General features: G+C 42.9%; 1 protein-coding gene across 2 annotated transcripts in view; it reads left to right on the plus strand.

Moving 5' to 3' along the window:
* The window catches only part of Nalf1 (NALCN channel auxiliary factor 1), a 449,357-nt gene that overhangs the window by 315,820 nt on the left and 106,538 nt on the right, over nucleotides 1–26,999 (plus strand). The window lies entirely within an intron of this gene.

A 26,999-nucleotide genomic window follows, 5' to 3' on the forward strand; every position in this document is an offset into this window, starting at 1 on the left:
ATTAATGTACGGTGGGGGATTGAAAAGAGAGGCTGCGCCATTGAATGTTGCCAGAGGATAAAGGTGATATGGCCACTGTTGAGCCACACAGCAGAGGTTTGACAAGGTAATCTTTGCGCCCTTGCTGGGAAGTTTACAAAGCCCAGATGAATTCAGTAACCATGGATGCCCAGCGAAGTCCATATTCGAATGTGTCCTGAATATGTTAGTAAATTAGCATCCCAGGTGTGGGCTGTAGACTTAAGGTGAGCAAATGTGTTCTCTCTTTTGGTTACTGAAGTTTAATGAATTTGAAGCTCATTATTGCAAATTAGAGACCAGAGATTCGAGAATCATGGATAAAGGCTGTGAACTCTGATATGTTATGGTCTTTCCCATAGAGAAGATGTAGGCCATCCCTTGTGCAAGTCTTCCCCATAGAGTAGACGTAGGTGATCTCACGTGCAAGTTTTCCCTAAAGAGAATAGGTAGGTGATCCTGTGTGCAAGTCGTCCCCATAGAGAAGAGGTAGGAGATCCCATGTGCATGTTTTTGCTGTAGAGAAGATGTAGGCCATCCCGTGTGTAAATAGTCTTATGTTCATTTTTCCATCTGACATGTGGCACAATTTTAAGTAAAAATTATTACACAATGAGTCATTCAAGAGTATGTTAATCCCAAAGATGGGAGGCGAAAGACCACTGACCCAAATCATCATGGCCAAATTAATTAAAGCAAGCCTTTTTAGTTTTCTACATGAGCTACTTCCTGCTAAGGCAGGGTTTGAGATGTCAACCCTGGATGTGAGGAAGACAAGACTTTTATTGCTCAGGGTTACAGGGTTTCCAAATGGGGGATTTGACAGTCCACATAGGCGGGGTTAGAGAAGCAGAACATGAGCATAGCAAGTTAATCCCTCCTGACACAGAGACATGGGTTACAAGGTCCTCATAAGAAGGTCGTCATAACAAGGTTGCCATAACAAGGTAGTCACAACAACCCTTTCGAAACAAAGCTAGGGTTACAAGATGGCTATAAACAACTTTTTGAAATGAAGACATGGTTGCCATTCCTGGAACGGGTAGTACAGAACCTTTTGTAGTTCAGGTTACAAATAGGGCATAGCCCAACCCTTGAGAAACAGAGGCTAATCATTAGCAGGAATGAACCTAGTTTGCTTTTCTGTAAGACAGCTTGAATGCCACTGATGAGGCAGACATAGAACCACACCCGTAAGTGGGATTTCTTTTTGGTGCCACTGGACTCACACGAAGCCATGCTCAGGCACTAGAGAACATTTGATAGAAGTGGGAGTTCTCTTAGCCTCAGTGGTCACCTGCCCATCACTAGACCGTCTCTTCTGGAAAGCAGGAGGCTAGAGCAACTTGTACCTGTTATCTCAAAGGGCTTTTGCGTGTCGAGACTTCTGAGTCCACCACCAGGCAGGTCTGTCATGGTCCTCCATGGAGGTCACACTGAGCTGTGGTAATCTGAAGACTGCTCAGGGATATGAGACTGGATGGTATACAGGACGGAGAGGATTACAGAAAGAGCTGTCTGATTGTCTCTAGACAGGATGTGTTTTCCTGGGGAGAAATTCAGGGGGATCGAGGATAAAACTGCAGAATTCTTCTGGATCAACCCAGAGAGATCATAGTAATCCTGTCCATGGACTCCCAGTGGTCCTCAGTTCTGCAGGCTCAGATGCTTCACAAGAATGTGGAGGTCCTACAGGCTGGTTGCTTCGCTTGTTTCTCCTTCCTTACTCCTCATCCTCCAATCAGCTATATCCTTTCCGAACTTTCTCCAGAACACTCTCTTGTCTTTCTCTCTAGGTGTGATATGAGAGTGTATCAGGAGGAATGACCCAATTGGTTGTGAACACTTGGGGCCGTGTTTTGGTTCTACCTATCGAGCCCCACAGTATTAACAGTGGTGTTGAACATCAACAGTGAGGGTTCCATATTCTTTATTCATCCTCCAACTGATGATGGCAACTGGAGCACAGTTGCTAATAACTGAAATTGGAAGAATTCCAAAGATAAAGAATTTCCCAATTATCTCCATGACAGATGTTTTCTGGGATGCTTTTTCTTCTTTAATGCGCATTTTGAAAAAAATGATGAATTTTTGGATGTGACCAAGTGTTTCCTAGTTATTTTTGAGAACATGAGAAATATTGAAAGAATTCCCAATGCCTCTTCATTAGCTTGGCCAAACAGAAAATGTCAGAGGCAGCTTTTGTGTATTTAATGGTGTATGGAGGTGGCATGGATGGGATCTGAATCCTCACATTTGCACACACGCTCATGAGAGCAGAGCCCATGCCATTTGTCAACCTCACCTATTTATAGTGTTGGAATTATAATTGTTAAATAGGTAAATGTGCTGTCCCATTTAGATAATTTATTTTAATTTAAATACATTTTTGTTTTCCAGGAAAACTTAATTATGACATTTGTACATATGATTAGAAGCTATACAAAGCTTAGTTACTAAAAAGCCATGGAAAGTGTGGTTCAGGGTACCTCCTGAGTGCACTTCCTGCCAAGCCTGCAAAACAACCAGATGACACTTCTCATCTAGATACTGTCAGGCAGAGTATATCAAGGAATAAATTAACAAAAACATTGTGCAATAAAAACCTTCTCTGCTCTTCACATATGGAAACTAAGAGTCAGTGTCAACATCTGTACCCAAAAGAAGAGGGTACATTGTAGCACGATTAAGAAAAACCCAGAGACAGAAACTGGGGTTCAACTGAAAGTCAGAAAAGCAAAACAGCCAGCCACTGGCTCTTACCTCTACCTCAGTCTGAAATGGTGATCCTGCCTCCAGGAATCTTGGAATGAGACTGTGTGTGAGAGCTGTCTCCTCCCATCTTATATTCCTCTCTAGGGCTGGGTTTAAGGACTACACCACTACCACTCAGTTTCTATGACAAACTAGTGTGGCTACTGGGATTAAAGTTGTGTGTTACCACTGCCTGGTCTGTAAGGCTGATCAATGTGACTGTTTCAATCTCTGATCTTCAGATAAGTTTTATTTATTAAAATACAACTGAAATATCACTACAGCACTTAGCGCCTCACTCCGTATTCCTGTGGGTGACTCCACACGATTAGGGAACATTTAAAACTGAAATTGTTGACTATTACTGAAGTTGTTAGCTTCCAATATCGAACCTGAAACATCAAGAGATAAACTATGTCCAAAATTCTGATACACTATTTGTTGATTCCCTGTTGGACTCTAGGGGAACTGATTGAACACTCTCTAGTATGGTTTATGCTGTGACAGTGGGTAAACCCACCCATGAATGCATTCCCATGTCCTCGGGCGAATTTAGAGAGATGATGCCGCAAAGCATGCTGGGACTAGTGATGCCTTGGGAGATGCAGCTTGGGGCAGAGTGGGACTTTCACGCGGAGCAGAAGGGGTGGGGTACGGAATTGCCACACAGTGCATGTTCCTCATCCTTATATAACCAGGCGAGGAAACATACGCATTAGAGAGCTGTAATAACATTGCAGAAAAGTGCATAGTGAAGGTTTGAATATAATTTGATCATCTTCATCAAAGAAAAGACACCTCAAATAAGAGGAAAATTTGTTCTATTTGATGCATATTAAATGTGATATTGAAAGTATTGAGTGTATGTGACCTATTTTTCAGATATTTTAATCAGTATAAATTGCAATAAACTGGTTACACAAACTTTTGACGGATTGGTTTAGCCTCCCCCCCTTCCTTCCCTCCCTCCCTCCCTCCCTCCCTCCCTCCCTCCCTCCCTCCCTCCCTCCCTCCCTCCCTCCCTCTCTCCCTCCCTCTCCCACTTTCTCTCTCTTTCTGTGATTGATTAGCAGACAATGCTGGCTTTTATCAGTTACAACTAAGAGTGGAGACACTAAAATCTCACCTTCGGTAGGGTCAGGGACAGAGATGGTCATGCTGCCCCCTGGTGGCCATTCCAAAGACCACACAAATACTCGGAGTGACCCTAGAAAATACTTCTATGGTCAAAGGAGTCCAGGGAATTTGGAGAGAGAGTCGCTTTTATTGGATCTGTTTAGGAATTCCACTAGGCCAGCTGTTGAGTCCTATGAGGGTCCGTTCCCTGCTGCTATGTGAGAGGCAGAAGAATACGAGTCTGTTTGACGGTAACATCCCAGATCTCCCTGAAATGACAAGCCACAGAGCAGTCTCTCAAAGTTCAGGTTCATGCAGATCCATGTCCTCCGATCCCTTCCACGCTGCACTGTCAGTCTGCCCTTGGACTTCTCTTCTGTCCACCCCCCATCTCCTGTTACCCCGATTCTCTCAAGACCACTAAGCGTCAAAAGATCTGCTTTTCTTTTGCAAATCCTCAAAATGTCACTTCTTGTGGGGGCCATGTTTGCTCTCTGTTTATTTCTGAGATTATAATTTAGTCACAACATTTGTCCCTTCCTTTCCTCCAACCCCCCCACACCCTCCCTGTTCTCCTTCAGGACCCCTTTGTTCACTAATTGTTGCTGCACACATGTATGTACTTGTCTATACACACATATTCCTTAGTAGAATCTGCTGTCCACATAATGCTGCTTTCCTGCATGTCTTCAGGGCTGAACTTTCCACTATGGACAATTAGTGTGTTCTTCCCTGGGGAATGCCATGTCTCCTAATCCCAGCTTCACTCAGTTCCCTGAAGTTGCCAGTGTAGAGTTGAGGTCTCATGTTTCCTGTCCTGCTTGGCGTGTTCATTGCGTGTTGATAAAACCTCACCAGTTGGGGGCGGGGACACTCACATCTGCCTATAGAAAAGCAGAGAGCACAGTGCTCTGGGGACTGAGTGGTAGATGAAGTCAGCCCTGAGTAGCCAGCACTTAACCATGTTTCCTCAGCACGGGCTCTAAGGAAGGCAGAGTCCAGTATAGCCATGTTTCCCAGCTCAGGATGTAAAGAAGGCATATTGCATTTGCATGCCTTTGTGTCTTTTCAAACCTGTCCATTTCATTTTCACAGTAAATCCATGACGATTATGATACGTGGTGGCGAGGCTTTTTCAAGCACACTTGCTGCCAGTCTTTCTGTGGGGCAAAGATAGAAAGAACTAAAGTCACATAATTCACAAATGATGAAAGGTACCTCCATTCTGTTTGAATACAAAATGACACTCTCCAAGGTCAGGCTGTCAGGCGAGAACTTGTGTCGGATATCACATCTGGCCTCATCTCCATATGAAAGTTGGGCTCCTTTTCCTTCCTGGAAAGAACTCCAACTCTTGCTTAAAACTCATTTGACTCTTTAAACACTTTTCGGTTGCTGTTCAGGAGCACAAGGAATACTGGATCCGCACTTCACAGAAGTCCCAGTGCTGGGTACAGAGAGCACAGCAGCCTAGTGTGCCCACGTATCAGGAGCCTTGGAACCCAGTCTTTTGTGTGCAAATAGACAGTCAGAGGGAGACAGGGAGGTGAACGTGGACCTACTGTGTGCCTACTGAATGACTGAACAGAACAGTTATTCCTACCCATGTGGAGCTGAAGATGTGGAACCTGGGGAGTTCTTTCTGGGGCCTTGGGCAGATGAGGCAGAAATTCTTAACATTCACACAGGAAAGTCTCAGGACTGGACAGGTTAATGTGATACAGAGCTAACTTTTAATATAGATTTAAGCACGAACGTGAATGAAGAGGCAAGGGGGGAAAGGGCAGCAGATGCTTGCACAGCTCTGGCTTCTCATGAGACCTTGCTGCTTGGGCCTTGGCAGCAGTGAGTGATCCTCAGGCCATTGGACATGGGATTGATGGCTTTCTCTTTCTGCAGATGACACCTTAGGGCAGTGGTCCTTGGGGAGCATGGAGCAGGACTGAAAAAAACCTTAGGTCATGGGGATAGAGGAAGAGAGAAAAGGCATGGTTTTTACTGTAAAAAAAAGTTTTCTTTTTTGTGAGATTCTCATAAAATCCAAGCAATAGGGCTAAACTCAATGTTTGTGTATACTTAAGCCTAAACATGGCTCCTTGCTATTTTAATATTATCTGAAATGTCTCTAGACAAAAGAGCATTGTCTATGTATAGGCAATATTCGAGACAAATTTCATTAATTTTTTTGAATGAGACTTTAAGGAGACACCCAGCTACGGGACTCCCAGCCCGTTCTGTGCCTCTTGACTTTCACTGTCTTTCTGCTCTAGCACAGACATGTACGCGTTCACCTAGGGAAATCCCAGTAGGTGATGCGGGCTTAAAACTCTACCGTTTGCACTGAATTGTGTTTTCCCCAAGAGAATGCATGGACGCTTTAGCCCCCGGAATATTGAAAGAGAGGCATTGTTTAGAGATGATGTCTTTGTCAGTAATTAGGCTAAGGTGAGGTCATTAGGATAAGCTCCAGCCTTCTGTTACTAGCGTCCATATAAGAACAGGACATGGCATCTGAAGACGCATGAGAAAATTGCCATGTGACAACAGAGGCAGAGATTAGATGTAGCTGCAAACCAAGGATGCCAAAGACAGCTGGTTGCCAGCAGAAGCTGGCGCAAGCCAGACCGGAACTCTCCCCACCAGGTGACCAGAGGAAGGCAGGGAAGGTATCCTTAGCCACTCACTCCTTTCAGCCTTCCAACCCTCTGGGCAGCTTTAAACCACATAAGAGTATTTTGCTGCTAACATGAGAACTCTAGGAATCAAATAGAACCATTCTTTCATGGTCACGTGATTACCATGACCAATGTTGTCTCCTATTAACAGATTTATCTTGGTTAATTGTTCAGTGTGACTGGGTGACATTATAATCATAAGAAAATCCCAAGACCCAGAATTTAACCCTCCCCCATCTATCTATTCATGGGCAGGTTGACAGTGCAATTTCTGCTAAGTAATTGTTGAGCTTATGGTTTTTGTTTTTTACAAAAAAAATCTATCAGAAATATTTTTGTGCAAAAGAAATTGTCATGAGAATACAAACTGATGTTTCAATACTTGAGAGTGTACACAGGTGTGGAGGTTCTGGAACAACTGTCAGCTGGTGTGAGTTGAACTGGATGGTGCTGGGTGAGACTTCATTCCACATTCTCTTTGCTTGCATTTCATGGGCCAGAAATGTCCATACTTTAAAAAGAAAGCAGAAAGATTAGCTGGTCTTGGCAAACAGCAGCTAAGCCCTGGCAGTTTTCACGCTGTGAAAGGATGTCTCAGTAGCAGTCCTGCCACAGGGGATTTGGTGGTTGCAGTGGGCTTTTGCATGGACGTAAAGAAGCACAGAGTCTGGTTTCTTACGAGATCTGAGCATCTTGGCTTTGTGGAAATGGGGTTGCATTTCAAGTCTCATTTATACTCCAGGAGAGCACCTCGTCTGCAGCCAGTTACCTCTCCACAGGCGTCTATCTCCTGTGACTCTGATTGCTTTTATTTTCAGAGCAGCGTATTGACATGGGAGTGCATGCAAGCCGTTCTGTTTATTCTGTCTTTACTGGTGGCACACAGTCGCCATCAAATCAATGGCTTCAGTCACCAGGTGTTGAACTGTAACTGTCTCTTGCGTGTTGCCACAAGCCATTTGCAAATTTGCATATCTCCGCAATAACATAGCCATATTGGTGGCCCCCGACTTGAGAAATCAGTTTCTCCCTTGGGCCCATAGTGAAAATGATTTCACACTCCACCAAAGCAAGTACCATCATGACGGGAGCAGATCTGACTGGGTGTCTTCAGTCACTCATGAAGGTGCAAGTGGATGCACCAAAACCATAGGTGATGTTTATGGAGACAGGAACCTTCCATGGTCAATTCTAGTGAGGGCAAATTACCATAGATTCTTCATTTCCAACACGATGCTTTTTGGATTGCCAAATGACATACTTCTAGGGGTTTTTTCTTTGGGGGTTCCTTAAACAGTGAACCCTAGTACTCCACACATTGAATGTGTTCCAATCTCCTTCATTGCCTTTCTGATTGTGACAAGAACATAGTCACACTAGAACTATCTGTTGAATGAGGCTTAAGTGTGTGACACACTATTGGTAAGTATTTGCACAGATCTTCTTACTGGTTCATTCTGTTTTACTGAAACTTTACGTCTCCTCAACACCAACTTCCAAATTCTTGCCATGGTTGGCACAGAGTTGTGTAGTGATTGGCATGGAGACGTGGTGAAGAGTGAAGCTGAGCCGGGCGGTGGTGATGCACGCCTTTAATCCCAGCACTTGGGAGGCAGAGGCAGGCGGATCTCTGTGAGTTCGAGACCAGCCTGGTCTACAAGAGCTAGTTCCAGGACAGGCTCCAAAACCACAGAGAAACCCTGTCTCAAAAAAAAAAAAAAAAAAAAAAAAAAAAAAAAAAGAGTGAAGCTGAGCACAGCAGCATCTTGGGAGTATCTTTTCTGTAGAAATGCCGCAGCATCAGTACCACTGACGTCTCCTGTCTCCTAGAATCTCCTTATAATTGCAATAGTTAAAGTCAGACAGGATAGCATGCATGTACCATCCCGTTGCTCTGAAGCTGAGGCAGGAGAATCAAGAGTTCTGGGCCATTCTGAGCTATGCAGTGAGATCTTGTTTCATTAAATAAATAAATAAATAAATAAATAAATAAATAAATAAATAGAGTGGAAACAATTCAAAAACTCTTAATTTTCTGATCCTCCGTCCCTCATGAGCAAAGACAGAAAATCTAGAATTGGACTTAGCAAGCCATGCATCTTTCAGTCCCTCAGTGATTCTGGGACATTTTGAAAACCTCAACAATAGCCCTAATAAATCCCTCCCCAAACAACGCCTTTGTTAGAGGTCATAACATAGAAAAGCATAGAGACGTGGCTTTATTTGCATAAATATAAGACAATTCATCTATTGGAAGTCATCCAAAATATATGCTAACACACAATTCAGCTCGTGTAGCCCGTGCCCCTCTGTCATGCGGGAGAGGCAGCACGGGTCGCCACGGTGGGTGTTTGTTCCTAGCTCCTTCTGTTTGTTCCTAGCTCCTTCTTTGCCATGAGTAGCCGAGGAAGACTGAAGGAGTTACCTTCCCTCAGGTGCTCTTTGCCATCTCCTTGTGGAACTGGCAAGAGTGCCATTATCACAAGTTAGTTCTGTGAGTGACTGTCTTCTCAGTCTCATAAAGAATGTTGATTTCCTAAAACATACTGAAAACACGCCTGCTATGATTTTTCCCATGAGGCACCATAGTTTTCATACATAAAGCCTCTTTCCCACATCATAGAACACAGTTAAATTCCCACTGCACACTGCAGTTTATGAGGATACATTTGGTTATAATGAATGGATTTATCTTGATTTCACAAAGCTGTTTCATTATCAGGAATATCCAAGGCATGCATCCAGGTCCTGCGTTGCAGGTCGGTGAGGGATTCCTTGTGGCTGGCTTGTAAACGGAGATGAACTGCCTCTCTCCTTTTCCAAGTCATAGGCCTCTCTTCCATAGAAGTTTACTCTTCAAGGGAACGTGTGGGGCACTGAGAAGCCTTTGATGCATCAAGGGTGGAAATGGATTCTATTAAAGCTATAGAGATAATGCACAGGGCTGGGAGCCAGGAATTGGATATCTGCAGTTCATTTAACATGTACCTAATTAATTCATCAAAGGAAGCTAGGTGGGGAAGGAGGAGAGTCAAGACATTTTTTTTTTCCATTTTGAAATTTTTGAAAGTATGCAGAGTAGAAGAGGGGAGATAGAATCAGGCCAATGGGAGTGTTCCCAGGAAATCCCATTTCACAACTGCAGTTTGTAGATGTCCTGAAAATCTAACCACTCCTTAGATGATGACCGTCCCCACCTTCAGTGTGTGAGCTGAATGAATCTGTGGCATTAACAGTACATAGACTGCCTCTTCATTTGCCAACGAACCAGAAAGCTAGACTGAAGAGGGTCCTGGGGTCTTTGCAGCTTTGCCACAGTCCTTGCCAAACAAGGAAGAGTTCCTGTTTGACCTGGAAAAGCAACGGGTCAAGAGAGGGACATGGGCCGCAAGGCAAAGTTTCATTTTAGCAACTACCATAGATTCTGTAAATACCTCACATATATTTGCAAACCTACCAGAATATTAAATTCCTTTTCTCTTATGAAAATAGGGCATGCAGTAAATGAGATAAGAAAGGATTCCATATTAGTGATCTTTTAAAATGGGTTTCACTGTGTGCTTTAAAATTTTTCCAGGTACTTAGGTACAGTTAATTCAGTGTTAAAGAAGCTACTAAGTCAATGCATATTTTATTATTTGATTTGCTACTGCTGTGTGTGCATGCCACAGCACGTGTGTGGAGGTCAGAGAACAACCTGGTGGAGTGCTTTCTCTCCTCCCACCTTGACAGGAGTTTCAGGCATGACGCTCACATTGTTATGCTGAAGTCACAAACGCTTGGCCCACTGAGTCATCTTGCTGATCCCCCCCATATTTTAATTATTTGTTTTATTTTGAGATTATAATATAGTTACATCATTTCCTCTTCCCTTTCCTCCCTCTTAACCCTCCCATATGCCCCCTCCTTACTGTCTTACAAATTCATGGCTTCTTTTTTTATTAATATTAATTACATTCATGTATATAGATTTTTAATGAGAAGAAAATACTCATTTGAAGCATCTAACAAATACTCAGCCATCCTGTGCTCAGCTTTCCTCAGAGTGTACCCTTTTCCATATAGCCAGCCAATAAGAAATTCTTGATTGTTTTCAGCAGAAATAAAATTTTAAAAAAATGCTCAAGGCTCAATGCAGACCACACCAGAACAGCTGAAGAATGATTCTCAATAATTGTGCATAGCCTGTAAACTAGATGCTCTCTTTTGGAAGGCTCCTCTCAGGACGGAAGTATCAGGTGGCTCTTGATGCTTCTTAGAATCCACTCTTCCTCCTTCTGCCATGTGTGATCAGTGAGCCCCAAAGTCATGCTGGGGGAGCATAGCTGCTGCGGGGGCGTGTCCCTGCCTCAGGGTGTGCGTCATAGACACCACGAATCTTGGAAGCTTTGGAAGATTCCAGGGACAACCCACAATTAACTCTTGTCTTCAGGACAAGTGCGGTGGACACTGTTGAGCAGGTGCACTGTTATTAGTATAAGGACAGCACTTCCAGTCACTTCTAGAGGCGCAGTTCATGACTGGAAAGTCTCCTCTTTGACTCAGCATATGCTTTTGGTTTGTGCTGTGTATTATTAGGGCAAGAACCCAGAAAAGGCAGACCCACTGCTTATTCACCATAGCCATTTAATGGTACTGCTATTTGACATGGCTGGGTAGACACCAGTGGGGGCAGATGGTGAAATTTTCACAGTGGCTAAGCAGACCCTTATTAGGCTTCCTATGTGCAATCGTTAGTGCACCTCTTTTTATAGCTCAACGCATAGCTGCTGCATTTGCTTTGCTGGAGGCGGGAAGCATTTGGACTTGTTCATGGCGGTCATAGGAAGCCCTAGTGTAGCTTCTGAGAGACTGCCATAATATAGAAATAAGGACTGTCAGTCATCCCCCCCACCCACCCAGCATGGAAGCTTTTCAAGCCTTGAATAACTCTAACCATCAAGAACAAGTTACATATTTCCCAGTGCCTTAGCTTCCTCATCAGAAGGGGTAATTCTAGTTCCTCCTTCAGGTAGAAGAATCTGTTCTGCAATCCCCTCTTGGCTTCTTCTGGTTGGTGGGGACCTGAGCCCCATGTTTACAAAACAGCTCAGAGGATGTATAGTTCTCGTGTATCTGTGTGTCTCTCTCCTCTCCTTGTGCAGATACACTGTGTATGGTTACTCTTCAACAACATTTGTCTTTTTGGCTTTTTTCTCAGGCACTCTGGGTTGGGAGGAATAGACATAGAAGAGTTGACCTTATATGTAAAAACCCCTGAAAATTTCACAAAAGAGAATTACTAATTTATACTAGTAAATACTAATTTGTATTAGTAAAGAGTGACAGAAAACCAACTACCAGAAATTACCTGTGGTTCTGTCTTTAGTGGACAGCCTAAAATGGGGAGTAAAGGAGCAATTTTATTTAAAATGGCATCAAATACATATACACCAGCCCACACTCAGGAATAAACAACTAAGGAGACATCAAAAAACCCAATGTTCTAATGCTTCCCTCAGCTTCCTCCTTCTAGGGCTTTTACTCCTGTATGTGCATCTGGAGTAAATTTGTGTTTTATGACTTAAGGGTGGTGTTACCTGGGTGTGTCTGTAAGGACAAATTAGTTAGAAGCTTGTCGAGAATTAGCTTGATACAGGAAATAACCAGCCCAGCTTAAAGATAACAATTATATTTTTAAAAGTCCGACTTCCTCTGTGTCCGGCAGGAATGGCCCAGAGAGAGAGAGAGAGAGAGAGAGAGAGAGAGAGAGAGAGAGAGAGAGAGAGAGAGAGAGAGAGAGCTCAAGCACTCACGCACCTGGTCCCTCCCAGTTTTTCTGTCTGGGTTCCAGGTAGCCACGCCTTAACTAGATGTGATTGGTTATCAGAGCTTCTCCATCATCTCCCCCTTTTGTCTAAACAAGAACTATCCGTTTTCTTATGGATTTTTTTTTTTTTTTTGGTCTGGTTGTTCTCTTGTTGAAAGTGGGGTATTGAACTTTCTTGCTGCTGCTGGCGTGTCTTTCCTCTGTTAGCCCCGTCGCTGTGTGGTTCCCACAGCCAGGTGTTTTATTGTTAGGGGCACACCAGTCTGCAGTAGCTTCAGCTTCCCATTCAATGGATCTGTTTCTCATTACACAGTATCATTCTTTGTCACCTGCGGCATGTTTTTTTCTTACTATTTTTCTTACTATTTTTCTTACCATGCTGTCTTCTGTGGCTCCCCGTTCTGTGGGACCCTCTCTTCCATCATTTCACCACAGAGTTCAATACAGAGTTACATCCACCTTTTCAGATGCTCTATGTATTTTGATTGGCCCCTTCATGAAGTCATACTGCTTAGCCACAACTCACTCTTCCCTCTGGTGTTTGTTCTTACTCTGTCTCCTGGTTGGGTTATTTACCCTTCTTCTCTTCATGCTGTATGTTTTCTTGATGCTTTATTACCTGCTTGGGTCCATTCGCATTGGCATTTGTGCATCTTCTACAGGTGTTTTTCCGACTTTACTTGAAACAACTTGCAGTGCCACGGTATTCAAAACGACCTGAAGGGAATGAGATGAACTTCAGTTGGCAACAGAATTCTGCTCTCCCTCTCTCGCCACCCTTACTTGGTGCGCCCAAGGTCACAGTTGTCATCTTTAGTGAGGACCCTCCCATTCTCTAGGGTTCTCTTGTGTTTGCAGTTCCCTAGGATCAGCCACTTCACCCCTGGATTCTGACCTTCTCATAAAGGTATTCTGACCCATTTTGGGAACCCAGACTAAATGTCTACATCTGCCATTTTATGAATGGCTGAGGGTTTTTTTTTTTTGACTCTCTAGACACATTTTAATACACAATATATCCAAACAAAATGAACGTAAGAGCAAGCTTACTACCGTTTGGTCCTTTTGTCAATTGCTTGTTTTTATAAACAAGAATTACTTAATGCTTTGAATTATTTTTAATAAGTTGCATCCCATGAATTAATTTTTAAATAAACAATCTTAAAACAGTCACCGAAGGAACATAAGGGTTGTGTGTTTCCTTAGCTTTTATTTGCTTGGTTTGTATATCTATCAGCCAATAAGAGGACAACCTATAGTGAGTGATAAGCTAATGAACTGCTTGGCAGGTGATGCGAATGTCTGATTATCCTGACAGTGGATATATGCGCTTAATCTGAAGCTTTAATTTAAGGTAGCTAAATGATTTTAGATAGCTCAAAGCATATTAGCCTATAATAACCTTAGTTAAGAGATCTGAATGCATGTATTAAAATGTGAGTAGAGACTTTTAAAACCTTTACCCTTCATGAGTAAGTGGAAGTAAACATCTTAGCCTTTGTTCCCAAAATGGCTCAAAATACCTTACTTGAAACTTCAAATCCAGAGGTGACTACCAAGTCAGGGTGGGAGAACAGAGAAGAACTAGAATTCTGTTAACAACAGAAGGTTTTAGCTACCTTCAATTAAACATGAATACCTTTTAGCTACCCAGCACTCACTGAGCAGTTAACGTGCAATATATGTAAGAGCCATTTCAAACCAATATCTCCTTCAGATTGTGATAAAACTGAAAGGTGTGTGTGTGTGTGTGTGTGTGTGTGTGTGTGTGTGTGAAAGAGAGAGAGAGACAGAGACAGAGACAGAGAGAGAGAGAATGTTGCCGTCAGCTGCTGCGGATCTGATAGCTCAGCATCCCTGGTGTCAACACCCTTGGAAAAGGATTACATGTGAAAAAAATGTGCTTTTTCCCTTGGCATTACTCTGTAAACAATACCATATACCAGCCCTTTATGTAGGATTTTCATTGCCTTAGGAATTACAACTAATCTAGAGATTATTGAAGTATATGCGGGGGTATTCCTCATTAGGTATAAGGGAGTCGAGTTCCCAATTTGGGGAGCACATGGAACCATTTCCTCATAGCTACCAGGGAATGATTGAGTCAACATCGGTTAAAGCATATTGCATACATACATCTATAGAGCAGGTACACAGTTATATAATTCTGTATTTGTATATCTGCAATGTACACATGTACTTGAAGAACATATTTATTCTTCCTAATCTTTGCTAGATACACAGATCCTACAGTTTTTGCCACTTTGTAAACAAGTAAAACAAGCCAGAGAGCTGAGCCAATGCCCAAGCTCATATTGTTCAGATAATTCCCAAGTCAGCCAGACTCACTCTGGAACCACAGTCACAGAGGGTGAGGGGAGAGGGGACGAGATCAAATCCCTCTGCATAGACTGCACTTAGACTCCCACCTTACTTCCTGTTCTGAGTGTCAGCCTGCAACACAATCAATAAAAACCCAGAGACAGAAATTGGGGTTCAATCTGAAGGTCAGAAAAGCAAAGCAGCCAGCTACTGGCTCTTCTCTCAACCTCAGTCTGAAATGGCGATCCTGCCTCCAAGAATCTCAGAATGAGACTGTGTCTGAGGGCTGTCTCCTCCCATCTTATAATCCTCTCTAGGGCTGGGAATGAAGGTGTGCACTGCTATCACCTGGTTTACTGGGATTAGAAGTGTGTGCCACCACTGCCTGCTCTGTAAAACTCATCGGTGCAGCTCTTTTACTCTCTGATCTGCTTTACTTATCAGAATATAAATAAAATATCATCACCTCAACCATGTGAAAGGTGCCCAACCTCTTATATAAAGGGATCAAGGCTATGGTCCTACAACCTGGTCATTGTCAAAACTGGGTCGGATGAGCCACACCCAACATTCAGTACTAAGCACATAGTCAGAGTTCAGATTTGGCAAAGATAGTTTTGTTTTTTGTGTTGTTGTTGTTATATTAAAGTGAGGAGAAAAATAAGATCATACTATCGTTCAGTAATTTCTGGAGCTGTTTTTCAGTAAAGCCTATCTCAACTCAGGAGATGTTAAAATATGCAAATGCATGTGCCATAGAATGGGTGAAGTGTGCTCTCTATACCTGACGGTTGTCAGTCACCCTGAGTGTCTGATTTCCCAGCAAACCCGAACCACTACATTTCTAGAGCTGCTAGTATGTGCATTACAGAGTAGGAGGCACAAACATTTAGTTTTAGTTTTTGTGACCATCTGCAGGGATATCCTGCTATTTTGTTTTACTGGTAAAGTAATAGATGCTTAGGTAAGTTCAGACACTCCCTGGAAGTCAAACCGTTAAATGGTTCAGCCCCGTGATTGAATTCTTTTCTTGTGTTGCTCCAGGTCACATCAGTGATCCCTCATCTTAGGACTCTTTTCTTAATTCTTTTCTATACACGGTGGTCTGTTCCCAGCTTCTAAAATTTTCACAGAGAAGTAGCTATAATAATGGCCTGAAATAGGTTTTGAGGATTCAGGAAGAGAGGAGACATAACGGTCCTGCAGTGAAGTAAGGGGGTAAAGGAAATGCCAGACAACCCTTCCTTCCTCGTCAGCATTCTGTGCATCCATGAAGCAAGTCACACACCAGCAAACCCAAACTCCATAAGGAGGTCAAAAGATGTCTTCACTCCCTCGGGAACTAGGAAGACATGCAATAAGTGAAACAGATGGAGGTTAATCTAAACTAAGCGAAGAGGTTACAAAGCCAGCTAACACACCTCCAGGTTTAAGTCCCGACATGTTTACAGTCAATTTTGTTCAGTTGTAAACGAATCTGTCATTACAATTAAAGATAGAACAGAAGTACACGGTCCTGTGTTGCCTCAGCACTTGGCACAGACTATCTCATCTGCAGTGTGGAGACTGGTCCTCAGATTTCTGCTCTAACCAAATGTGGGTGTGGCCAAACTGTAGGCCAGAGGTGTGCATGATGCATAGGCTGTGGGTGTGGCCAAGGTGGTATCATACTGGGCATCCTGCTGAATACAAAATCTACTTATCTGAAGGGTTTCCTTGGCTGATGAGAGATAATTTTCCATTTTCAGGGAAATGAAAAGCGTTATTTGAAGCAGATGCACTTTAACCTCTAGCAGAGACCTTGGGCTTTTCATGAGGCTCTGTTCTCCTTTAGTTGGTTGATCGACAAGAAATGCATTAATACTGATTAAAAATCACAACTCAAAGGACTGTTCCCATTTTCCTATCTTGATGTTACTATCACTATAAAGCAGAGAAATGGGAAACAGAATGTCTTGGAGACATTTCTAGCTCATATGTAAATCTGAAATTATTCACGTTTTCTTCTGGGGGTGGTGGTGGCAGTGTTCTACTTGAGTCAGACCATGACACAAAGCATGAGCCTTACCACATAATCCTTTGGTATTATTTTCTAGTACAAACAGCACATTCTATGATCGTAGTGATCTTTACCAAGGATGCTGTACATATAAAATGAATGTTCATATACCTTTAATTCAAGAGAGAAAGTAGTGGCTTGGGAGGGACAGTGTGAGTGCTCTCCACACATCTCCCATGGTGACCTGGGAGGCAGGAATAGCACTGTCTCTGCAGGATGTGAATGTATCGTGCTAAGCTAAGTGACCATTGCCCTGGATGCAACCAACAAATAAAACAAACATAGGAAGTACCACTGTTTTAACATCTGCCCCAGGAAGCTTCTAAAATAATCTTTACCTACTTAGAAAGACCTATTTAGATTTTAAACTCAAAGAAGAAGCCAATTATACAAGAAAGACACAAAGTGGGAAAAAAGAACAACTTCAGGGTGCAGTGGCCATCCCCAGTTCTCTACCAAACCTGCTAAAACTCAGAGAGATGCCAATTTATTAATCCGGAAAGGGACGTTTGTTCCAGTGTGGAAGCTTTAACTCTGCTCATGAAGAATATGAACTCCTACCCCTCCTGTGGGTCAAATGTCTAACTGCAGAGGACACATGCTGCAAAGACCAGTGCATGGTGTGGAGGTGGGTCCTTGTCTCCTGTCTCCGCTGCTGACTCTCCTTAGTAACCCTCAAAGCAAGGTAGGGCTTTGTAGGTGACCAAAGACCAACAGGAAAACAGCAGATTCTGCTGAAAATAAAAGGAAACCCCAACAATTATATTTTTTAATGACTGTGGACCTGGAAACACCTGTGAGGCCACAAACACACTTCAAGGGTGGGATTGTTAAATTGCTTCTAAAGTGGCAGAAGATTAGAAGGCCACAGTCCATTTTAGCTAAAATAAGGAGAAAGGCTGCTGCTCTGTCAGCTTTGATGGGACTCGAGTCCTCCCTTCAGTTGCCATGAAGCCCAGTAGGGAGCACCTGCGTCATCAAAGCCCTCGATCCGTCTTATTTACATGCTGTATAACATGAAATAAAGATTCAGCGACCAAGACTGTAGGGGCAATGCCCAGCAAGAATGGTCAAATGTTACAAAAGCATAAGGGATACAATGTTTCCATCTCGTCCGTGCAGATACAGTGTTTCCATTTAGTCGGTGCTACTGACGTTAACTTCCCTTGATTTTGATAAGGTGGTGGACATGACCCCGTCTCTCTTCAGCAGAAGCTCTGATGTCTTGGGCTATTCTGGGGAAGCAACACACTGATGGTCAGGCCAGGACAGGTAGCAGTCAGACGTCTTACTTTCTTCCCTTGTTGATGTGGTAGAACACCTGACTTAAATGACTGACGAAGGCTCTGCCTATCTGATTCACTCTTTGTGGGTACCATCTAGCATGGCTGGACAATCACGGCAGCAGGAGCAGAGTGCTTCTGGTCACTCCACATCCGAAGTTCGGAAAGAGAAAGAGCTGAAGGCTTCGTCAGCCGTCTTGTTTATGTGGCACAGGACCCCAGGGCACAGTGAGAGGTGCTGTCCACATTTAGGGTGTGTCTCTCCACATTAATTAACTTAGTGGAGAAAATCCCTCGCGGAAATACCCAGAGATTTGTTTCCATGGTGATCCTAAATCCCATCACATTGACAATCAAGATTAACTGCCATGTGATGGAAACAGCACTCTTTCCAACCCTGTCCTCCACATTATCTCCTGGCTCAGGTGCCAGGATTCAAACGCACACGATTTCTTTAGATCTTCTTATCTTTGAGGGAAGCTTGCAAAATCTCAATGCCTGACTTAGGAATATTGCTGTTCATTTCTCCAATGAAAACAGAGCCCCACCAAGGACAAGCCCAGTTAGCACTCAGACAGCAAGCCCAGCGTGCTGTTTCTGCCTTGCTTAGGCGACTTCATTGTTTCCCTTCTACACCAGAATATTGTTGTTAGTTTCCATAAGAAGCACAGCGGAGCTTTTGGTTTGTTTGTTTTTTAAATACGTGAACCTGAATGTAGACAGGAACTCCAGTCAAATTTCAAATGTGAGTTTTCTGCAGTTGTGACAATGGAGAAATACCTTACAGTGTGTGGCCTGATGAAAGATTTCATTGAGAAATCTCTGAAAACAGAATCTTCTGCAGGAATATTTCTAGACAGACAGACCTATCTGGCATAAGGGATACAATGTTTCCATGTAGTCTGTGTGGACACAATGTTTCCAGCTAGTCGGCGCGGATACAATGTTTCCATCTAGTCGACACGGATACAATGTTTCCATCTAGTCAGCGCGGATACAATGTTTCCAGCTAGTCGGCACGGATACAATGTTTCCATCTAGTCAGCACGGATACAATGTTTCCATCTAGTCGGTGCGGACACAGTGTTTCCATTTAGTCGGTGCTAAATGGAAACATTGTATCCCTTATGCTAGATAGGTCTGTCTGTCTAGAAATATTCCTGCAGAAGATTCTGCTTTCAGAGAAGATTTCTCAATGAAATCTTTCATCAGGCCACACACTGTAAGGTTATTTCTAAATGACAGAGGGATGGGAAAGGGCTGAGGATATAAAAGGGAGGATACAGATGAGGTGTTCAGCTAGATGGGGAGTCCCCACTCCTAGGAGCTAGTTATCCTCAACTAAAAGACGGCAACAGGCAGTCGGTTTCACCAGGGTGACTGCTTTATAATCTGCATGTTCTGAAGTTTCTATGATGGGAATGATTCCCCAAGCAATGATAATATTCCTCTGAAACATTGCTGCTGTTTTAACAATAATCTGAAACTAACTGAATTCCTTGAACTCAATCTGCTCTCATATTAATTGAATATAATGAGGATATTTATATTTAATTTCCTTTAGGGTGTTTATTTCTAAATTTGCAGAGGCGTTTCTTCTAAGCATTGCTTCATAAGTGAGACACTGGCATGAGTGAACAGAATGCATTTCCTTTATTTAAGACAATTTAAAAATTTGAAAGAAAATATACAAAAATAAAACCACAATTATTCGTCAGTGAGGAAGTCCCTGAAACTTGGCCATCACAATGCTTCTCTAAATAGCAAGGAATAGCATCTGATTATGGTTGGGGAGGTTCCCATCCTTCCTGGAACAAGCAGGAAGGTGGCAGATGGTTTCTGTGTTGACCCCACCTTGTTTCATGCTGGATTCCACTGTGTGAGGTTGTTTTGTATGGAGCAAGCCATTCATCCCCTCCAAGATCCACATATCTGATGCATTCTTCTCAGATATGGCCCTGCACACTCTCGGCTTATTTGGTAACTCAACATTCATCTGCTTGCTAAAGTACGTTTGTTAACTGCAAGGCATGGCTCATGGCAGGACTCTGTAGCTCAAAGTTGTCCCTAGGGCAAGAAGGATTAGACTCCTTATGTCCACATCCTCAGCCCACGCAACCTTTTAATTTCTACTCTGTTGCAAGCTAGCATCCTTTCTGTGGCTTCTTTGGTGCTGTTCTATCACATTTGATTTTCTTCTTGTTGATGTCACTGTTTGCCTAGGCCCCTAGGGTGTGCCCAAGGCCATTTTAGTGTTCCTGAGCCCAGAAAAGTAACCACATGCCTCACAGAGAAAGTACATGAACTAGGCAGCTTTCCTCGAGCTGAGCTTTGGGGTTTGGGCTAGGATCTTTGTTGAGGAATGAGAGCACTTTGCGAAATGAAGCATCTGTAAACAGAAGCAGGCATGCAACAGGACTGTGTGCCACATGGTCAGTGCAGATGTGACCACGCATGGTAGGAATAACTGGGCGTTGTCCATAGGAGCCATGGTTCAGTGTTGGCTGCTCCAGTGTTACCCTCTGGGAAGAGCAACCATTACCAATGAGGAGCATCCACTGGAGGTACATTTGTCTTTTGTCTGAATGTGGTATTTTATTTTTCTCAAATCTTTTTTGGATGTTCATGGGAAGTCAGAGGGAGCAGTTGGCCCTTTTGCCCACAGCATCACCTCTGTTCTCCTGTGATTATGCCCTGGGAGACCCTTCTCCACCAAGTGCAATTCCATCTCTGTAGCTGGCTGTTAGGAGCTCCTGCCCACAGTAAAAGGGAAAATCCTCCACTGTAGCTCTACAGCTGCTGTCCTTGGAAAAACTTCATTTTCCCTCAAGTTCAACATGTTTTATTTAATTACCTTTCCTGTTTAGATTCTTGGTCTGTAGACTGGACAGTACTGTGGTTAAATATCGCTGCTTTCGTCTCCTGTACAGACGCTGAGTTTGTGTGGGATGGAGTCATGGCAGCCACCCTTGTATTGTAATGAACACTTATGAATGCAAACATTCTGATACCACTTTAAGAAAACCTACATATTGAAAACAGACTATTCATGTGTAGAAATGCTATAATTCTCCCCCAGTTCCAGAAACCAAGGATGCTATCCTTGCTTAACTATTATAGTTCATTGAAATTTTAACTCAAGCATGTATTTGTTTTATTACAGAGGCTACTGCCACAGTTTGGATTATATTTGTGTATTGCTTGTTTGTTTTACATTTTTAGTAAATAGTTAAGAATTTTACATATGGCATTTGGTCAAATTTACCTCCATACCCCTCAGCTCCTTTCAGCTCCACTCCACCAATCTGCATCCCTCTCAGTTTTGTGTCTTTATTTTTTAAAAGCCCATTAAGTCCCATTTATATTAGAATGCTGATATATTTTGAGGTATGTTCATTCATTAGAGTGTGATCAAGCTACCAGTGACATCTGACTCTTCCCTCCCCCAGTCATCACCCACTACCAGCACCAGCTCAGCTAGGGGTGAGGTTTGCACCCACCTCTCCTCTCCATGCTGGGATTTTGTCTGCCTTGAATTTCCACAAGTGCCAATCATGCTGTCTTAATTATTGTAAGTTCATATGTCCAGATGCCTTGATGTGTGTGGTGTGTCACAAACAGATCCCTTATATTCATGTATCGCCTCTGGCTTTTAAATTCTGTCTTATCCCTCAGCCGAGGAGGCTAGTGTGTGACATAGATGTCCAGTGTTGAGCTGTAAGGCCCTGCTGCTGAAAATATCATATATCTAAGTCATAGAACATAGAAATCATAGAACATAGGAAGCTTCATCCCTACAGGCTGGCTTTCCTAGTGCTGAAGGTGCTGACCATGCTACTTTAGGAGAAAAGTGATCATCAATCTTACCTGGCTATGAACCTTTCAAATTACAATTTTAACTGACCTGGCAAGACACATGCTGGTGTCTTTCTGGGTGCAATAGTGGCACAAATATTCCTGCAATAGCCAACCACTCTCTGGTTTAATGTAAAGCTCAATTCAGAGTATGGAACCCATTTCTGGCACCATTGCTGTGGCTAGGCTGATAATAGTTCCTAGGGCATAACCTAGTACTGTTATTCTGATTAATGGATGCAATACTCCCCTGACTCCTAATGACTTCCTGCTTTACTCATAGCTCATCTCTCAACACTCTCAGGGAGTCTCTTTATTCTAGAGATGGGTGGTTAACACAAAGACCCACAGCCGGCCAAGGGGCAGAGAAAAAGATACTGTGGCATTCTCTGTGATTGAAATTTAAATTTCCTGTCAAATGTCTTTTCAAGCGAAATATTTGAGGCTAATGCCCTTTTTAGGGTGGACAATAAGCACAGGGTGCTTAATTAGTTTAGCTCATGCTTCTTTAATTGACTAATTTGATGTCTTTTGAACCACATATTCTTTGGGGTCCAAGAGTTACTATCTGGGGACATATGAAATTATAGTGTCTAATGAAAGCATTTATAAACATTTTAATTCTAATTTTTAAATGTGTAATCCCTTATGAGTCTTTAAATTGTGCATAATAATTTCTCCCAGTTATTAGTGGAAGGGAAACTGTTTCTATTGTGTAAAAACTGCTTCATGTTCTAATGAGTAATTAACTAAAAGTTATTGTTGTGCTTGACAAAGTACAGAGAAAGAACCTAATGACTGGGGTGGGTGGGATTTCTGTCCTGGCTCTGCTTCTAGTGAACTCTATGACCCTGTCAGGTTTTTGTTTTGTTTTGATTTGATTTTCTGATCCTCATGTTCCTAAGTATGAAGGTCTAAGTTGCTAAGGCTGAGTTTTGTCTGTGGTTTAGGAGAATCCATGACTGTAAACTTAGTAAATAATCACATCACACGAACTTTGTCCTCATAAATTAATTTATATTTAATTGTTTATTTGTTTGTATATTTTGTTTTGACAGAATTTTACTCAGTAGGCATGGCTGGCCTGAGACTGGCCTCAAAGTTGTGGTAATCCTCCTGCCTCAAATGGATATGCGTATCTATGTAAGTGTGTGTGTCCATACTTACATAGTTTTAATGAATTTATTTGTTTCTAATTCCTATAACTTATATATAATCTCAGTGGTGACACTATATGTAAAATCATTTTTAGTTACGAATAGACTATTTCAGTGTTCAGGGTCTTTTTACTGAGAAAGTGGGGCAAAAATATTAAATGAGAGATTTCTTATAACTACCAAATATTAAGATGAAATACCAAAAATTTCACCGAGTATTATAATGCTAAAAGTCCTGGAGTAGTATACACTGCTGCTCTGTAAAATTAGTTTGAGGTATTTTATGGAATGTGAAGATTTACGATCATCATTATCTTTACCATTGTCCTCTGTGCACATAATTATAACATTATGTATAATTTGAGGCCATCTTCAGTTTCTATAATTTACAGTACAGGTTAAAATTTGCCATCAAAAATCTCATTAATAGAGAAAGTGTCAACACAGAAACCAGAAAGGATATGGCATCGGGTGGTAAAATAGTGGGAAAACGTTCTGTTTCTGGGAGAATTTCACCAGCTTAAATCTACGTTTCTGCTCTTGCTTGAGCATTCTATGGTGATCTTTTCTGCGTTTGAATTTGGACTGATCGCGTCTGAAATTGAAAAATCCAGTTCAGCTGCTTGTACACAAATATGAAACAATTATTGCTGGAAACACATTTACCCCAGCCTCCTCTGTAACTATGGTGACACAGCCTCAGGCAAAAGCCTCCTGCAGGAATCTATGCTCCAGAGACCACACAGAAAAGGCTGGATGCATAATGGACTCGAGCCTCGAAACAGGCAGCCCCGCTGGCTTCTGTCTTCTAATTTCGTTGCGGAAAGATAAACTATTCTTTTCATAAATACCCAGATGATATTAGCCCTAATTGAAAATCAAATGAAAATTAACTCCATTCAGGGTGTTAGTCCCCACAACCACCTTGTGATATTGGATGAGCTTTGCTGTCAGACCCGCAAAGCTTCCATGACAATATCACTTTTTAAAAAATGTTTAAATATTTTGGAGACATTGTCACACAAAAGTTCTTTATATCATTTCAACCCCACAATCCTGTCCCTCAAATCCTCCAGTTCCCACACCATTGTATATTAATGACTTTTTAAATTTTATTATTACACATGTACATAAATAGAGAGAAAAATACACACACACACACACACACACAACCTGCCCAGTCCATGTAGAATTGCTTGTATGTGTGTGTCAAGATCTGCACAATGACATCAGTTGACGCCTTGGTGTGAATAAGGGAGCTCTCATACAATCCCACCCCTAAATGAAGAGCTATAGGTAGCTAATTGCTGCTAAGGAGAGAAATCAGTATTCCCTGGGGAGAGCTCATTATTTAAATACCTTCCCTGGCAATCCCGAACTTAGACAGTCCCTGGACAGGAATTCCCAATGGCTTTCCTTGCAGTGCCAGGGCTCTCCATAAGCAACTGTGGCTTTGAAGCCAAAAGCAGCCATCTTGTTCTGCAATTTCCTCTCTCTCGAGTCCTATAACGTAGAAGGAAAGGAAGTGAGGGATGATGTGGTCTAAGCATCCAAAGGTGAAACTGTTCAGAAAGACCTGTGGGGAATCGTTGGTTCAGCTAGCGATGTGGCTTCCTGGCGCGGAAGTCTGGTCACAGCGACAGGACAGCAGCTGTAAACACCGAGGCTGTGGTACAGCCAGGCTTGATGCTTCGCATCATGGTAGCCTGCCCTAGCTACTTTCCTTCGTAGTGACCAAAAAAACACCCTGGCCAAGATACCTTATAAAAGACAGCACTTAATTTGAAGCTCACAGTTTCAGAGGGTTGGAGTCTGTGACCATCGTGGTGGGGAGCATGTCAGCAGGTAAGTAGGTCTAGTGATGGAGAAGTAGCTAAGAGCTTACATGTTGATACAGCAACCATGAGCCACACAGGCAGACAACAAACAGACACACAACAGACAAACACACACACACACACACAGAGTTGGGGCACGGAAAATGGGACTGGTATGAGTTTTGAAACCTCAAAGCCCACCCCCAATGACACATTGCCTCTGACGAGGCCAAACCTCCTAATCCTTCCTAATCTGTTCCACCAACTGGGGACCAAGCACTTAGACACATGAGCCTATTGGGGACATTCTCACCCAAGCCACCACCTGTTCTTCCTTCTGTAGATGTTCCTTTCCTTGTGAGTGGGTTATTAAACTTCTACACAGATACTTAGGAAAAAGTTTCCAAGTCTGCGCCTTTTAGCAAATCAAACCTTATGTCCCTGAAAGACTTGTTTTTAAGATGTGACTTCTAAATTCCACAAGACATCATTCTGGTTCCAAAACAAATCTACATTTTAAATGATATTAGAGAAATAGAGTGAAGTTATATACATGACACACTTTTTGTCCAAATACCATGTGTGTCAGAACCTTGACCACTACCCCAAGTCCTCTGCCGGAGCCGCTGCAGAACTGACTGCATCTCAAGTCTGTCAGGTCAGGGACTCTATACCTGGAACTGAAAGTGGTATTTTGGGGGCACATTGGCTGGGTGTGTGTCCTCTGAAGTTGTTTTTTGATTGGCATCGAGCCTGTCATTGCTCCAGATTCTCAAGCGAGATAAATCCTTGGCTCTGTAGACAGCTGCTGTGTGTGAGCCCAGGAACAGGAAGCCCATCCTAGCTTACTCCCTACTGTGGCTGCAAACCCTGGGCTGAGTGGACTGCAAGGTCAAAATGAGAGGAGGAATATTGTTTCCAAGAACCCAAGCACAAACATTTATGAGGTGCTGTACTGTTCGTTTAAGGGCATTCTGTTCTTTCAAACACCGTGAACCAGTGGAAGCAATGGAAGAGGGGAGACACAAGAGTGTACCAAAGCCCTCCTCAGAGTGGCTAGGACATGGGATGAAACAAACACTCTGTGTGTGTTGGCTTCGCTGGGGTGAGCTTGAACTTCACACTGAGACAGTCAAGGGTGTTATTAAAAATTGAACAAACTCCAAGACCCTGTGTTGTAAGCACCTACAGAATTCCAGGCAGTGAGACAAGTATGCTGTGTCCAGGAAGGGAGACTAGCTTAGCTATAAATAAAGATATATATGGTGTGTGTGTGTGTGTATGTGTATGGTGTGTGTGTGTGTATGTGTATGGTATGTGTGTGTGTGTATGGTGCCTCTGCGTGCACAGGTATGTGCATGTGTGTACATGTGTTCCTGCATGTGCAGATGGATGTGTGCAAGTGTATGTATGCAAGCATCCTCTGTGTGTGTGCGTGGGTGTGTGTATGTGTGCTTGTGCTCATGTACGTGTGTGTGCATTGTGTGGACCACACTGCTTACTCTATAAAACCAGTAAAATTCTGGTTGTCTGGCCCAATCCTGTTAATACAAACTTTGGTGAGAGTTTGTCCTGTGTGTACACTTTCGCTGTCAGAGCTACTTGACCAGGTTTGGTCTTCTTCTGAGAAAGGCTGCTCTAGCATTCAGTGGAGGTGCCCGGCTAGGTGTCATACTGAAAGGCATGGGTTCTCTGTTTGGGGCTGCTCCTGCGCGTGGGTTTAATGTGTCAGAAATTCCCCACATGAGGCACGAACATGCATTGGTCTGAGCTCATTCACAATAAACTCACGGCCGCCAGTGATGCATCCATGTCTCATTAAGGAAAATAAATTTAAAAGCTTCCCTTCGGCGTAATTAACCAGGAATGAATCCAGGTCGTGTCTTCCATAGTTCCTATCCTGTGTCAGTCTGAGTCTGTGCCTCCCTGAATGCTGTCATGCAAATCTGCCCCTGTACCTGCATCTGTGTCTGTCCTTAACAGAGAGCTTTTGCTCTGTGTCTACTGAACAGCACAAAGAGCATCCCATGGGGAGGGGATGAGGGACACTTCACAGAGATGTCATACAGACTTTTACGAGAGATAACGTCTCTGGCTCAGAGACACAGATAGCAGGAAAGCAAACACCATCAAG

The sequence above is a fragment of the Chionomys nivalis genome, chromosome 20 (assembly GCF_950005125.1).
Source record: "Chionomys nivalis chromosome 20, mChiNiv1.1, whole genome shotgun sequence".
NCBI lineage: Eukaryota > Metazoa > Chordata > Mammalia > Rodentia > Cricetidae > Chionomys > Chionomys nivalis.